Genomic DNA, 16479 nt, shown 5'->3' on the forward strand with positions numbered 1-16479 from the left:
AACAAATAAACAAACAAAAAACAAAAAAAACACTTGCTGATTGCGTTGTGACAGGTGGTCTTTTGGGGACTTCTCTCAGACACTAACAGCATGACCTCTGATAGACACACAGTCTGTCTAGGATGGTCAACCACAAATCCTTATTCACTATATATTTTATTTTCTGGATGCATCTGGAGCCTCAAGATTGGGAAGGAGCTGTTTGTCCCAGGTTAGCTAATTCCCAGAGACAGCAACCAACCTTCTGGGATAGGAGCCTTTCCCAAGCAAACCAACCAATATGGAGCACCCTACTCCCTAGGTCTATACTCCAAGCCAATATCTTCCTGGTATAGTTCCCCCCACATCCTCCTCCAGAGCTAGGTATCTGTATAAACGGAGGGTTTCAGCACCAGATGTATAAACCAACAATGACTACTTCAAGGTGCGGTTGAGGGTAAGGTTTTTATTATAGATATGAGGGAGAGAACAGCCAGAGACATCTGAAAGAGCAGAGCAGGGAGAGATTGCAAGTAGCAGAGTGAACATGGCCAGCCTACTTGACTTGGCCAAGAAAGGAGGGAGACAGGAGGAGATCAAGTGACAGAGGCATGCAGAGAGGACCGAGAGAGGGCAAAAAAGAGAACAGCCAAAATAGCAGGGTTATAAGGACAGTGAGAAGCTGGGGGCAGGGAAGCCCATGAGCCGGAGGGAGTTGGGGTGGGGGAAAAGGTGAGAAGAGCTAGGATGTCAGCATGGGCTCTGAAATGTGTAACAGGTACTTGTGATACTGAGGGAGCCTGGAGTCTAGTACTTGCTTTCGTATGCTGACAGGCAGCACAGACAGCCATTTTTCCCTTCTGCCAGTGATAAGGAAATGGATCCTTTGGTAGAGGGGAAGTGGCTTCACAAGTTTTTGAGGAATGCCAGCTTTTGTCTAGCCACCAGAATCTGGACCTGACAGTATCTTCTAACAGGACAGCCCTGTACTCCAGAATCAGCTCACTGCTAAGCCTGCTTGAGGACCTAACCCAGGGCCTTGTGCTTGCTAGGCAAGTGCTCTACCACTGAGCTAAATCCCCAACCCCTTCCCTACTCTTTTTGTGGAAACCACAGTGGCTTTTGTCCCCATCTCTTGCTACTTTTGCCTCATAACTTACCCTGTTGCTCCCCACTGAAGGCCCAGATGGCATGCCAAGCACTTGTCTTGGGAACCATGAACTACAAACTGTCTTTTCCATGGGCATCACCTCCTGATCTGTTAGCTTCACCATACCTGAGTAATAATATACTTCTATTTAATTTGTTCAGATGTATTTATTTTATCTTATGTGTATGACTGTTTTGTCTGCATGCATCCTTGTGTACCACATGTTTGCCTGGTACCCTGTGAAAGCCAGAAGCGGAGCACCAGGTGTAGTGGCGAACGCCTTTAATCCCAGCATTCCCCAGGCAGAGGCAGGGGGAATCTCTGTGAGTTCAAGGCTGGCCTGTTCTATAGAGAGAGTTCCAGAACAGCCAGAGCTGTTTCACAGAGAAACCCTCTCGCAAAAACAAACAAACAAACAAATAAATAAATGTAAAAAAAATAAAAATAGGGGCTGGAGAGATGGCTCAGAGGTTAAGAGCACTGACTTAAGAGGTCCTGAGTTCAATTCCCAGCTCCCACATGGTGGCTCACAACCATCTGTAATGACATCTGGTGCCCTCTTCTGTGTACTTAATGGGTCTCTCTGCATTTGCTCTCTTTCTCTAGAGACCAGCTCTGTGAGATTACTGTTCCTTCCCTACAATGTGTCACTTTCTACACCCTTCCCCAGATCAGAACTGAACCACTCACCATCTACCCATCAAACTTGCACTAGATAGGTCTTTCCATGCTAATGTTGGCCACCTCCAGAAGTATAACTTAGCCAGATGTCATGGCACATAGGATGTTATAGCACTTAGGAGCCTGGGGCAAGAGGATGATGAGGCAAGACTAGGCTACACAATGAGTTCAAGGCCATTTTGAACTGTGCTGGTTCGTTTTTGTCAGCTAGAGTCAGTTGGGAACAGGAAACCTCAATTGAGGAAATGCCTCCAATTGATTGGCCTGTGGGCTTATCTGAGTAACATTTTCTTAATTGATAGTTGGTGTGGTAGGGTCTGGTCTACCATAGATGGCATCATCCATGATAGATGGTCCTGGAAGGTATAGTTGTTTTTTTTCTTTTACTCTTTGGAGTTATGCCACCCAGCTGCCAAATAAACACATGAAGACTTATTCTTACTTATGAATGCCTGGCCTTAGCTTGACTTGTTTCTAGTTAGCTTTTCTAACTTAAATTATCCTGTCTTTAACTATGTTTTGCCTCTGGGCTTTTTGCCTTTCTTTATTCTATATATCTTTCTTTCCTTCTTACTCGGTGGTTGGCTGTGTGGCTGGCCCGTGGCATCTTCTTCTCTTCCTTTACTTGCTCCTTGCTCTCTTCCCTAGATTTTTTCACTCTGCCCACCAGCCCTGCTATTTCTCTCTCCTGTCTAGCTGCTGGCCATTCAGCTCTTTATTAGACCAATCAGTGTTTTAGGCGGCAAAGTAACACAGCTTCAGCTTCACAGAGTTAAACAAATGCAGCCTAAAAGAATGCAATACACCTTTGCATCATTAAACAAATGTTCCACAGCACAAACAAATGTAGCACATCTTAAACTAACATTCCACAACAGGGAGGTATAAGAAAGATAGATGAATATGAGCCCCAGAGCAAGCTAGGAAGCAGCCCTCCTTCATGACCTCAGCTTCTGTTCCTGCCTCCAAGTTCCTGCCTTGAGCTCCTGCTCTGGCTTCCCTCAATGATAGACTCCAACCTTATGGTGAAATAATCCCTTTCCTCCTCATGTTGCTTTTAGTCATTTTATCACAGCATTAGTAAATCAAACTAATACAGGCCCAGTCTCAGAAAACAAAGGGAGCCAATAATTTTTTTAAAAATATGTATTTTCATAAAGAAGCTTTTGGGGCTGAGGAGAACTACAAGGGAACATTAAAAGAAATGAAGCCCATTTGCTATAAGTGCATTAATGACTTAATGTTATCACAACCCCAGAAATAATGTATTATCTTCATTTTACGATTATCATACTAGAGTTAGTGTATTAGTTTCCTGTTGATGCTGTAACAAATCTGACATAAACTGAGTGGCTTAAAACAAGAGAAATGTAGCACCTTGCCGCTCAGGCATCCAAAGCAAAGTGCCTGGGTATGTGAATTACTTTGTGTCAATGGGACAGAACCCTTGACAGAGATGACTTGAAGGAGACTGTTTTCATTTGGGTAACAGTTTCAGTCCACTCTGTCAGGGAAGCCATGATGGAGTTCTCACCAGCAGGGGTGTGTACTGGAGGCCATGGACATGACGGTGGACCAAAAGGCCTAGAGTGGCAGAGACTAGGAGCCAGGTTTCAACCTTCAAAGCCCAGTGACTTATTTTCAGCCAGGCCCTACCTCCAAAAGTTTGTATGGATGTCTGAATTAGCTACTGGATGAGGAATAGGGATTCAAAACATGAGCCTATTGGGGACATCTCAGTTTCAAACCAGAACACTGAACTAGCATCTAAGGGTTGGGAGCTCTGCTGCCTTCTGGAGGCACTGAGAAAGATGTCGTCTCTTTCCTCTTCAGTTTCTGGTGGTGAGGTCTAGTCTTTATTTTATAGCCCTTACCTTTATCTTTCAGGTACATTGCTCCAACCCCTGCTTCCAAATCACTTCTCCTCAGCCATAGTCAAATCTCCCTCCGTCCTGCTCTAATAAGGGCACTGTGATTACATTAAGGCCCACTGGATAATCCAGGATAATCCCCTCATCTCAAAATCCTTCATTTAATTGCAATTTCAAAGTTTCTTTTGCCATGGAAGGCAGTATTCATAGGTCACAGCTCTAGTGCCTGGATGGTGTTAAGGGCCAACCCAGGTGCCTGCTGGGCTGCACTCCTTCCAGTACAGAGACAATTCCATGACCTTGCCCTTTCTAACTTCTAGAATCCACCAGCATGTAGCAGGAATCTTAAAATGTCTTATTGATAAAAACAAACCTGGAGCCAGGTATTGGGGTGAATGCTGGAACATCAGAGACACAGAACAGGCCATAGCAACCTCACCTTGCCAGTTCCTCAGCTGGTCTTGTTTCCTCACACTGCAAGCTTCTGAGTCCTCATCCAGAATGAATCTCAGCTGAACTGTGCTGCTCCAAAGCCTAAAAGCTTAACCAGCCGAATGCTTCTAATTTCTGGTCTTCACGCCTTATATATCTTTCTACTTTCTGCCATAACTCCCTGGGATTAAAGGCGAGTGTCACCAAGCTTGGCTGTTTCTAATGTGACCTTGAACTCGCAGAGATCTGCCTGGCTCTGCCTCTGAGTGCTGGGATTAAAGGTGTGTGCTACCATTGCCTAACCTCTATGTTTAATATTGTGGCCGTCCTGTTCTCTGACCCCAGATAAGTTTATTAGCATGCACAATATTTCAGGGAACAAAATACCACCACACCAGCATTTCTTGCACTGAGACTTCCTTCTCCACCTTCAAAGCTTCTTAGCATTGGCAGATCTCTCAAGTGAATTCCATTCACCCACTTCCATTATCACAGTTCACTGTCTAACTCTGGTGGCCTTCTGCTCTCCTCTCATCGAGGAAAAACCTAATGTAAAAAGTCCCGTTTGCCATATAAAGTCACATTTTTACAGCTTTGGAAAATGATGCTATGGGCATTTGGGGAGGCAGAGGAGTGCTACATTATCTCTGCTACCACATACAGAAGGCAGCTTGGAGGTTGTTGGATACAAAGGTTGTTGGCAGAAGCAGATGGAAGGGATTACAAAATAAGCAGAAAACTTTGGGGATTGATGGTGATGATTATCTAATTGGATGAGCTTCGTGGGTTTCAGATTCTGACATATGTCAAAACCTAAATTGTATGCTTTAAACATGTGCAAAGTGCTGCATGTCTTGTATATCTCATTAATCTGATTTCTAAAACTTCATAAGACAAGAAGTCCAAGACCTGGGCACCCAGAAGCAGTGCAGCCAGGATGCATGATGATTCTTGTGTTTGATGTCAAACTTGGTACCCTGATAGATGTTCAACAAATGGTCATTTCCTTCCTTTTCAAAACCTCTGAGATTATTGATCAGCCAGAATTTCTGAGAATCCCAGGAAGCTGTGAGTGGCTATTTTCTGAGAGAGAGAAAGAGAGAGAGAGAAAGAGAGAGAGAGAGAGAGAGAGAGAGAGAGAGAGAGAGAGAAGCCAAAAGACCTTTCCTTGAGGAATTATTGATGATGTACAAAAATATAACCTCAGAGATCTGGTTTGGTTCATTTTGCTACCTAGTGACCAGAGACAGTGCCTGTGAATGAAGAAGAGGAGGAAAGCATGGAGAAGCTGCCACTAGTTACAAGCAGGGGGCTGTGCAATAACTGTTGTGCCCAAGGACACTAGCCCATTGGTTGATGCCCCATGTGTGGCCCCATAGTGGTGAAATGCAGCACAACTGTATTCTAAGGCTGCTCAGGTAACCCAAGTCTGTTGCTAAGGTTATGTACTACAGCAAGAAAATGTCATTTATGTGTCTTCACCATTTGTCATGTATATATTCATGTGTTAGTCCAAGACCAGTTGGAAATGTCTTGAAAACGGTTCTTCATGTCAAGTGCCCCTGGAATTCTAGATTGCTTTCTGTTGATGTGATTAAAAAACAAACAAACAAAAAATCAAACCAAAACAAATAAACAAACAAACAAACAAAAAACCCACTCTGACCCAAAGCAGCTGGGGAAGGAAAGGGTTTTTGTCGACTTACATTTCCAGTAATGGTCCATCACTAGAGGAAATTGGGGCAGGAATTCAAGCAGGCACTAGAGGAGAAATCATTGAGGAACATGGCTCACCAACTCCCTCTGGCTTGTGTTCAGCTAGTTTCTTATACAATCCTGCTCAAGTGCCCAGGGATGGTACCACCCACAGCGAACTGTGCCCCGCAACTCCATCAACCAAGACAATCTCTCAGACATGGCCACAGGTCAGTCTGATTGAGGCAGTTCTTCAGTTGAAGTTTTCTCTTCCAGGGTGACCCTAGGTCATATCAAGTTGACGTTAAAAGTTAGCCTGTACAGATGGCATGGATACTGGTTACTGTAGCTGCTCCGTCTTTGCACGGGCTGCCTTGGCTTTCTGATCCAGACTGTATTGTTGTAGAGTTCACTTTGGAGTTATCTGTTGCTTGTGTGTGCTTTTAGGCTGGGTCTGACTGACTGTGTAGCCTAGGCTGGTGCCCAACTTACAATCTTCCTCCTGCTTCAGACTCCCAAGTTTGGAATAACAGGCATGAACAACCATATTTTAGCCATTTGCTTTTATAGACCTTTCCATCTCACCGCCTAAGGAATCACACACAGCTCATTTTCCTCATACCATTATAGTTAAGAATTTTAAAGAGAATAAATAACTTGAGGGGACGATCAAATTTTTTTTTTTAAAAAAAAGAAAAGAAAATGGCAGATATGTCAATACTCAGTTCAGTGTTATAAAACAATGCAGCACATAGATCTGAAGGCAAGCTGTGGATCGAAAGTGAACAGGAGTCTTATTCATGGTTTGATAAACGGTAAGCATAACACAGTGACCCAGATACCACTGAGTCCCACGGCTGCTTCCCAGCTCTGTCAGTGAGGTAGATCGGTTTTTCTCTTTCGTGCATTGAAAAGAATAAATAGTTCCAACCTTGTGGAGCTGCTGTGGGGTGAATCTGCCTAGGAGGTGAGAGTCGTTCACTAGTCTTCCTAATTGGGCTTATGAGTTTGTTCCGGCTGTTGTCTCAGGGGAAAGGAAAATGCGAATATCAGTCAATCTGGAAAGACAGTGCTCCTACCCCGTGACCCATGGAGAAACATTAGCCTCAAAAGCACCAGAAGGGTAGGTAGTTGTGGCCTGCAGCCATACTATGGCACTGAATCACGTCCTGTTTTGCATTGTTGTCTACTATTTCGAGTCATTTCCCTTCTCTGAGATTCGGTTTCCTAGCTGGTTACAGCTTGTGCTTGGACGGGATTCTTTCAATTTACTCTCATTCCCGGTTCTCATTTCTACTTATATCTCTCTCTTTGCACAATGGAAACTCAGGCTATAATGACTGCCATGGAGGGCTGAGCATAGCTCTTAAGCAGACCAAGTTCTTTGCGCCCACGTGAGATCTACATAGGGATCAGAGAGCCTCTAGCTGCTGCCCACAATGTTCACTATCTTAGACCACCCAATTACCAAGTCATCACGCATGAGAGTCAACAAAGCACTCACCATTCAGAGCATCTCTGATGGAAAAAGAGAGATGTCTCAGTTCTGAGTCATGGCAGTCAGGGCTATTTTCCTCATAAAGGAACTGAGGTGGCCAATACTTTCTGCTCACAGGAACCATGGTTTCAAGCTTTAGCTGTACAGGAGACTCACTTGCAGAGCTTTTAAAACAGCAGACAGCATCATGGTGTCCGTTGGGGATGGGATCTGGGATGCTCCCCAGGCAATTCTAAGTATATTCCAGAGAATCATTGATCTAAGCCGAATCTTAGGTGTAATTACTGGGACCTACACCTGATTGCCTGCACACACCTGCCTGTAATGTGATAAGCCTTTAAGTATGACTGATGTTGGATGAGTAAGTGAAAGAATGAACTAGTAAGTACCAGACAGTCTAAGAGAAAGATGGAGATTAAAGGTCAGAAAACCTTACACCCAGCCCTGGCCCAATTACTCTACTAAATAGTAGCAATTATTTTCCCCAAGCTTCCATTCATTCTTTTGTGAAAAGGAGATAATAGCACTTGCCTTATCCAAATCACTGTGAATACAGAGTATGATAAAGGGCTTTGCATATTTGTTCATTTATATAACCTTGTGAAATTGTTCAAAATACAGCATAGCAGTTATTCTAGCTGAAGGGTTCTTAGGCAAGCTAGGAATGTGACTGAGGTAGATTTCTGAGGGCTCTGGGAGGGAAACAGAGCCTCCTCAGCAGCAGCAGCATTCTCGTTCTCCTGTCTCCACCTCAGCATCCCTACTCGTCCTTAGGATTGCCATAGAGTGCTTACGTCCTCTCAAAGTTCCTGTGATGAAATGTGATTACCAATAATCTCAGATACATGGTATTTGAAGGTGGGTCTTTGGGGGAGTAACTTGACAAGAAGCGTGGAAACCATGCAAAAGGGATCAGTGTGTTTCCAAAGGTCACTCCAGAGAACTTCTGCTTCCCTTCCCTAATGCGAGGTCGTAGGAGAAGTCACCCAACCATCTAGCCTATCAACAGACAAATGAATAATGGGATAGATACACAGCAGAGCCTTATTCAGTTGTACAGGAGGATGAAATGATGTCATGTGTTGGAAGAAAAATGGAACTGGAGATCAATGTGTTAAGTGAAATAAGCCCCACTCAGAGAGACAAATATTGCATGTCTTCTCTCATAGGCAAAATCTAGGTTTACATGTAAATAACTATACACAAATACCACACACACACACACACACACACACACACACACACACACACGCGCGCACACCATGCAAGTAGAAGGGAAACTATGAGGTGAGTTGAGAGGAATGATAAAGATAAAATACTGCATATTTTCCAACTGAAATAGACTCTAGATTTGTGTGACTCTGTGTGTGTGTGTGTGTACATACATGTGCGTGTTCGTGTGCATGTGCGCGTGCGCGCGCACATGTGTGTACAAGCATGTGTGCATGTGTGATAGGAAAGCAGAAGAGAGACTATTTGTGGGGAGGATGGGAACCAGCAAGAAGTGGCGAGGTAGTGGAGAGGGAACATACGCCAAGTACAATAACTTCCGAATTGATGATGTCATAATAAAAACCATTATTTTATATACTAACTACCAGATAGATTTTTTTTTTTAAATGAAGGGCTAAGGGCTCTTGAGAGTGTTTGCCCAACATTCATGAGGACTGATTACAATTCCTGGCACTCAAGAGGTGGAGGCTGGAGGATCAGAAGTTCAAGGTCACACCTAGTGAGTTTGAGGCCAGCCTGGGAGATGTGAGACCTTGTTCCATAAAAGAATAGAAAAGCCAGGAAGAGTACCCTTGCTAGAGACTAAATCCACCAGTAACTTGGCCTTGGGCTGCCAGCCACCAGCACCTGGAGCAATAGATCTGTGCAGCTGAGCAAGCTTTAGTTTTAGAATCCTGTGTTCTCTAGTAGTTCAAATGGACTAGGAGACGGAGCCTTGAGCCTTGCTGACTAAACAGCACCCCCAGACAACAAGCCTTGAATAACAGCTGCTACCAGGGGTCCCCCCACCCTGAATGTCCTCATCCTTCTACCTGCTGCTGCTTGACACAACCCTGACTGCCATAGGTGTTCAGTGAACACATGCTCAAACATTGCTGGATTTGGGGTTCCAGTTTCCAGGTACAGTTTTAGCATCTACCTGTCAGGTTTTAGCAACTCTCTGGATGGCCTACCTGGTTATTTGGGAATAGTTTCTTATAAGGCCCATGGCCCTGCCAGCTCTTTAGGCTGGATGGCCCCTGCTGTCACCTCTGAATGTTCCCACTCCTTGTCCCCAATCCTCTGCTAACGAGGCCTGTCCTTGGCCCCTCATAAAGGGGTATGTGGAATTCACACAAAAACATATGGTGTTTGCCCAGAATCTTACAGTTTTTATTTATGTTTTAAATAACTTGTTTTTCTTATTGTTACAAAACAGCACATGTCTGTTTGGAAAAACTAGGCAAGCAAAAATTGAGTACAAATCTTTCATAAATCCCCCAGTCTAAGAAAATCACTGTTTAATGTTTCTGGCTTTGTGTACACGTGCAGGCACGCACACGCATGAGCACACACACATTTTGAGAAATGGGGTCATCCTGTATTTAGTGATTTGTAACCTGCGTTTTCATTTAACGGTGTCTCACTGCCTTAAATGGTCCTCTTGCACTATTATTTATCCCGGCTCCCAAGTGTCTACTTCTGCAGCCATCAATTCCCTACAGCTAGATACAAAACAAGCACTATCAGTTAGAACAAGCTGAATCCATTGACGGCAGGAAGGGCTCTCGAGCTTCAGCCAGTGGTGGTCGCTCAACACAAACCCTGTATCTCATGAAATATTTGTTTCCTGCAGAGCTCCAGAGCCCAGGCCATCACAGAAATAAAGAGTCGATGGGGCAGCCATACCCTTAAAACGGCTACAAAGTTTCTAGGAAACTGGAAAATTCCATTGCGACAGCCAATGTCAACAGCACAGGCAAGAAGGAATGAAGGAGGAACTCGAAAGGAGGAAAGAATTTGATTAACAGACTAGGAATAACTAGCAAGAGTGCCATGAACAAGACCAGAAGACGATGGCTCCCAGCATTGACAGCTAGAATTTGGAAAAGACTTTTGCCTGACCTGGACTGAGTGGCTAAGTTGGCAGACATAAAACACATGTTAGCCTCAGGAAGGATTGTAGAGGTTACAAGTATTAGCAGCAATGAATCTAGCTAACAGCATCCCAGAAAATCCCCCATCTTGGCTTTGGGCCTGCCTGGATACTGTCAAGGCCCTTGGCCTAGGACCACTTGGTGATTCCTACCGATGCTAAGCCTCAGTGAAAGGGATCTTGATCCTGCTGGAAGGGAGGTGGGAGAAGCTTGAAGGAAGAGGCATGGCATTCAGGAACAAATGTCATATAAGGAGAGGGTCCATTTCTCTAGCTTCTCCCTGTCTTCCCTCACACTCTATTGATGGCAGAAGCTGGACCCTCCTGTCTCCTGATACATTTCTTTACAGTCCATTCAACAAAAATGCTACCCTGGTGATTTTCAATTTTGTTTTTGTTTGATTGTTTGTCTTTTAAGACAGGCTCTCATTAGGAAGCCCAGACTGGCCTTCAATTCTCAGTGATCTTCCTGCCTCCCAGGGATTGTAGGCATGTGCCACCATAGCCAACTAAAAATTTTAATTACCAATTCTATTACATAATTTCTGGGCTTAATCCCCAGCATATCAGAGACATACACACAATTAATAGAGAACCAACAAGTATTCTAAACAAAGTTTTTGGATAGTTTTATGGTTTTCCTTGAGTTTGCGATTGCCTCATTTTATGGTTCTATGGTTTTCCATAAACAGATTTCTGGTTCTCTTTGGTATACTTTGAAACATTCTCTAACTTACTAGCTACTCCTGCAATTATACTTTTGTGCTGGTTATCTTTCTGCATATCTTCCATTTCCCAGCCCCAGAGTACACTTGTCACATAACCCTTGTGCCCATGTCGAAAGATCCCCGGAGCAAGACCACCACAGAGCCAATATCTGATGCAAAATACACAGGGATTTATTGATAACAAGCAAGCCTGGGCTTGGTTCGTGTCCAATATTGGACACAGTGGGTGGAGGAGGATGGCCCTGAGCTCTCTTGGTGAGGGGTTTTTAATGAGAAAAACTACAAGCAGGGTAGTACAAGCCTTTGCGTCATATGATTGGGTGAGGGTGTATGACCTTTGAGTTTACTGGTTGGGGATTACAGTTATCATTTTGGGGGCAGGCCTGAACAAGTCCCAGGATTTGTCCTTGAGCTGCCATGGAGGCTGGCTGGCCTTGCATGTTCACATTGACCCATGCACGTAGCTCTAAGTTGGTGAGGGGTCCCAGGCAGTAAACACCTGGCTGAACCTTGAGCGGTCAGAGTACATGCAGAAAGGGAGCTACTGTTCACGGCCCTCCCAGAAACTGCTTGCTCAAGTCTCAGGAAACTGAAATTGAGGCCTGATCTCAGAGAAGACTGACAGCCTGTTATGGTGTCTGCTCGGTCCTTTCACCCTCCTCCTGAATCTTTTTTTTTTTTTTTTTTTTTTTTTTTTGGCTAGTTTCCTGATGCAGATCCACTCTTCTTTGGCTCCATTTTGTTGTGGTGGTTATATTGAGACAAGTTCTCAGTAGTTCAGGCTGGCCTTGAACCCACTATGTCACCGAGGATGACCTTGAGCTCTGATCCTCCAGCCTTAGCCTCCTGAGTGCTGGGATTGGAGGCATACATCCCACTCCTGGTTTTATTTACCACTAGAGATCTAACCTACAACTTCTCTCATGCTAATCAAGTAGTCTACCAACCAAACTGCATCCATTTACTTCTGAAGTTGATAGAGTCCAGTTCCCAACAAACAGTATTCGAGAGGTGGGCTTTCTGAATTTTACATTTCTGACAACAGAAATGCAAAATTTCTCATCAGATTTCATAAAATTTATCAGCTGTTAAGAAATCCAGGGTACCAGGCAGTGGTGGTGCACGCCGTTAAGCCCAGCACTTGGGAGGAAGAGTCAGGCAGATCTCTGTGAGTTCAAGGCCAGCCTGGTCTACAGAATGAGATCGAGGACAGGCTCCAAAACTATACTGAGAAACCTTGTCTCGAAAACAAACAAACAAACATAAGAAAAGAAAAGAAACCCAGGGCAATCCTTTGGACCCTTAAAAATGAATTTCTTTGCCTATTAATGGAACCTTTTTATTCTGGGTACTTAGATCCTTTAGTTTGGGGAAATTTTATTGATATTTTGGTTAATAATTTCCTTCCCCTTAATGTGTCTGTTCTCTCCTTTCTGGCAGGCTGTTAGATAAAATACAGGGTGCTCAGTTCCATGTAAATTTCAGATAATCAATAAGTAACTGTTTTTGTTGTTTGTTTGTTTTGATTTTTCAAGGCAGGGTTTCTCTGTGTAAAGCTCTGGCTGTCCTGGAACTTACTCTGCAGTCCAGGCTGGCCTCAAACTCACAGAGATCCACCTGCCTCTTCCTCCCGAGTGCTTGGGATTAAAGGAGTGCCCCATCACTGCCCGGCCAATAAAGAACTTTTAAAAAGGTAAGATCTTGCTAAAATAGCATAGGCTAGCCTGTAAAATTCTATATAAACCATGTTAGCCTTGAACTGTCAATCCTCCCAAGTGCTGGGATTATAAGTACATGCTACCAAGCAAATAACTTTTTAGCAGGGATATGAACCTTGCAACTTATCTATCTATCTATCTATCTATCTATCTATCTACTTACTGCAAATGTGATACTTACCCTAAGTAACTATTCACTGTCAGGAATTCAAACTTAACCAAGCATGCTATATTTGATTAACTATATCTGAGCAATCTATTGACTATAATTCTAATTGTTATTGACTGTGTTCTTACTGTAATTCAGGATGATAGACCTGCAAGGTTGAAGCTATCACTTTTGTTTGTATTTCATTGTCTTCTAAACTATTTGTTCAATTTCCTTGAAGAGCTTAATGAACTTGGTTTTTATTATTGTTGGTTTGTTTTCAGATAAGCATTTCATGCAGCCCAGGCTAGCCTCAAGATTCCCATTTAGCTGAAGATGACCTCAAACTCCTAATCCTCCTGTCTCTACATCTCACATGCTGAGGTTACAGGCTTGTGCCACCATACTTTGTTTAGGTCATGCTAGGGATTGAACCCAGGGTTTTTTGCATGCTAGGCAAGCACTCCAGTAAATGTGTGCTGTATGATCTACCTGTCCGGTTAGTTTTCCACACACCACCAACCTCCAGGTTATCTATTTCTGAAGTGCCTTCTCCCACATTCCTTTATGCAACCCTGCTCACATCCCCAAACTCAGATACATAGTGCTCTTCTCTCGTCCTCTTATGACTCACTCCCCATGCCATCCACTCATAACCAGGTTCATTAGCTAGTATCTTTCTGTGTGTCCATAATCTCTCGTTTGTGTGCACCGAACTATGGCCACCACAGATTATAATGGTCACCAGAGAGTCACAGAAACAGAAACTTTTCATGGAGAAATGGGATTCTCTATGAAGCAGGTCAGATCCAAACATTAAATATTTGTCCCTTGAAGTTACAGATACAGAGGAAGTACATCCTGTGTCCCCGTCCCCAGAGATTAAGGAAGAAGGATGAATAGAGGACAACTATCACAATGGACTGTCACTCGGGCAGGAGAGATGGCTCAGTGGTCAAAAGCACCAGCTGTTTCTTCAGAAACCCAAGTTCAATTCCTAGAACCCACATGGCAGCTCACAAACTGTCTGTAATTCCAGTCCTAGGAGATGGGACATTCTCTTCTGGTCTCTGCAGGCTTCAAGGACTCATGTGATACACAGACACACATAACAGCAAAACATCAATACAAATGAATAAATAAATGATCTTTTTAAACATTTGCTGTCAGTTCCAATTTTGATTCACAAGATGGCAAGTTCTTGTCTGCATAGGAACATTGCCCATGGAGACAATGGAAGCTATAGTTGGACTTTGAGTTCTGACATGATACTGTTACTCAAGGTACTGTCTGATATTTGGCCCTCAGGACCAAGAGATGTGTTCAGATAGGAACTAGCCCACTGGTTGGAGTTATAGCCAATTTCAAGTATAAAGAACAAGAGTATCCAGCACTGCTTCTGAGAATCAAATCAAAGGAGAAGCAGAGAGCAAGCTATAGACTGTCCCATCACTTCATGTCCTCTCCGTTGATAAGGAAAACAACCAAACAGTTCTCTCCTGGGTCATCATATTTTGAAGCACACGAAAACAAAACCTGGAAATCCTATCGGACGGCATCTGAACACGAGGCAGAGAACTGAACATCAGCAAAAGCATTTCTCCCTGAGATGAAAAGATGGAAGACTCAGATAGTGGGCGCAGGAGTGTTCTCTGCATGAGACAGACAGCTCGGGATCTAGATAACAAAGACAGAATACTTATTGCCTGGGCTCAGCCACAGAGATAAAAACTAGTGGGCATGCTGTGAAATTGCAAGAACCAAAAAAAAAAAAAAAAAAAAAAAAAAGTCAGCTCATCAAAGGTTTCTGTCTAAGAGCAGCCAGGCAGGAGCTGTGAAAAGCATCAGCCATGTGACTGTCACAGAGTGGGTCCTGGCTTGAAAGGGTCCTCTCAGTTAGGGTCTTCAGGGCAAGAGGAAATCTAGTAACAGCAAATCATGGTTTGGCCAAAGGTCAGGGAAAAGGGGGGTTGGTGGTAATAAAACCAAGCCTTCCAAAGAAGAAAGAGAATGCTGACAAACTGCCTGGAAAAGAGATTATGGAGAACGACCTTTTATTGCTGTTCTGTGTTGGCAGCCGATGTATCATACCCAGGTTCCCTTATAGTGTGATAATAGAGGCAAAGCAATAAGAAAGGACAAAGCAATAAAATAAAAAGAGGTTTGTTTTATTTAGTTACTACGACTGGCAAAGCCACATGCGGAATGGTGTAAATACGTGGTGGAGACCTGTGTGGCTGGAGGGAAGAAGAAAGTGTGAGCACCAAAGGGGAATGAAGACAAAAAGGAACTTAGAGGGGCCATCTGTGGGAGAAACAAAGTGGAAGCAAAGAACTCTATTTTCCTTTAACACTATATCCACCAAAGGATGTGGACATGTGGGGACCCCTGACACCAAGGATATAATCATGTGGGGACCCCTAGTGCCCAGGATATAGACATGTGGGGACCCTTAATGCCAAGGATGTAGACATGTGGGGACCCTTAATGCCAAGGATGTAGATCTGTGGGGACCCTTAATGCCAAGGATGTAGACATGTGGGGACCCCTACTGCCAAGGATGTAGACATGTGGGGACCCTTAATGCCAAGGATGTAGACATGTGGGGACCCCTACTGCCAAGGATGTAGACATGTGGGGACTCCTACTGCCAAGGATGTAGACATGTGGGGACCCTTAATGCCAAGGATGTAGATCTGTGGGGACCCTTAATGCCAAGGATGTAGACATGTGGGGACCCCTACTGCCAAGGATGTAGACATGTGGGGACCCCTACTGCCAAGGATGTAGACATGTGGGGACCCCTACTGCCAAGGATGTAGATCTGTGGGGACCCCTAATGCCAAGGATGTAGACATGTGGTGACCCCAATGCCAAGGATGACCTGGAGAACCACATAAAAGCCTCAGAGAACCTTTGCTTTGGATACCCACAAGTCTGTAATTCACGTGTGAAGAGGCATAGGAATTATTTGTTGAACCCCAACAGGGTCAGATTTGGAGTTGGCTTTTTTAAAAAAAAAAAAAGAACAAAAAAAACAGTGGTTAGATGCCACGAAGTAGGTGGCAATGACTTAACCGTATGTGTGTTGTTAGGCCCAAAGGCCTCTTCCATCCTTGTCAAGGGCAGTGCTAACCTTCTCTCCTTTCATACAACACAGGAGTTGGCTTTTTTAATCCTATACACATGACTGATTGGAACCGTCACCTCTTCTTCACCCAGATCTTTACTAGAGCCCAGGGTAGATTCTGGGCCCTGGCTCCCCAGCCTAGGCCTTGAACCTGATGCTTCTAGTCCTATCTTCTAGATCTGACTCTCAGCTGACCCATTGCTTTACTACCCCAGAATGACCAATTCAATATCTCCATTACCAGAGAATATTTACGGTATGACCACAAAGTATAGTACCTTCTATTATTTGCATGCTGAGG

The 16479-nt window shown here is 44.0% G+C and overlaps 1 non-coding gene across 1 annotated transcript; it reads right to left on the minus strand.

Moving 5' to 3' along the window:
* Positions 1 to 16080: 16080 nt before the first annotated feature.
* LOC118572093 lies at positions 16081 to 16206 on the minus strand. Its single transcript, XR_004943463.1, has one exon. It is a non-coding gene; the product is annotated as a U6atac minor spliceosomal RNA (small nuclear RNA).
* Positions 16207 to 16479: the final 273 nt, after the last annotated feature.

This window comes from Onychomys torridus, chromosome 21, assembly GCF_903995425.1.
Source record: "Onychomys torridus chromosome 21, mOncTor1.1, whole genome shotgun sequence".
NCBI lineage: Eukaryota > Metazoa > Chordata > Mammalia > Rodentia > Cricetidae > Onychomys > Onychomys torridus.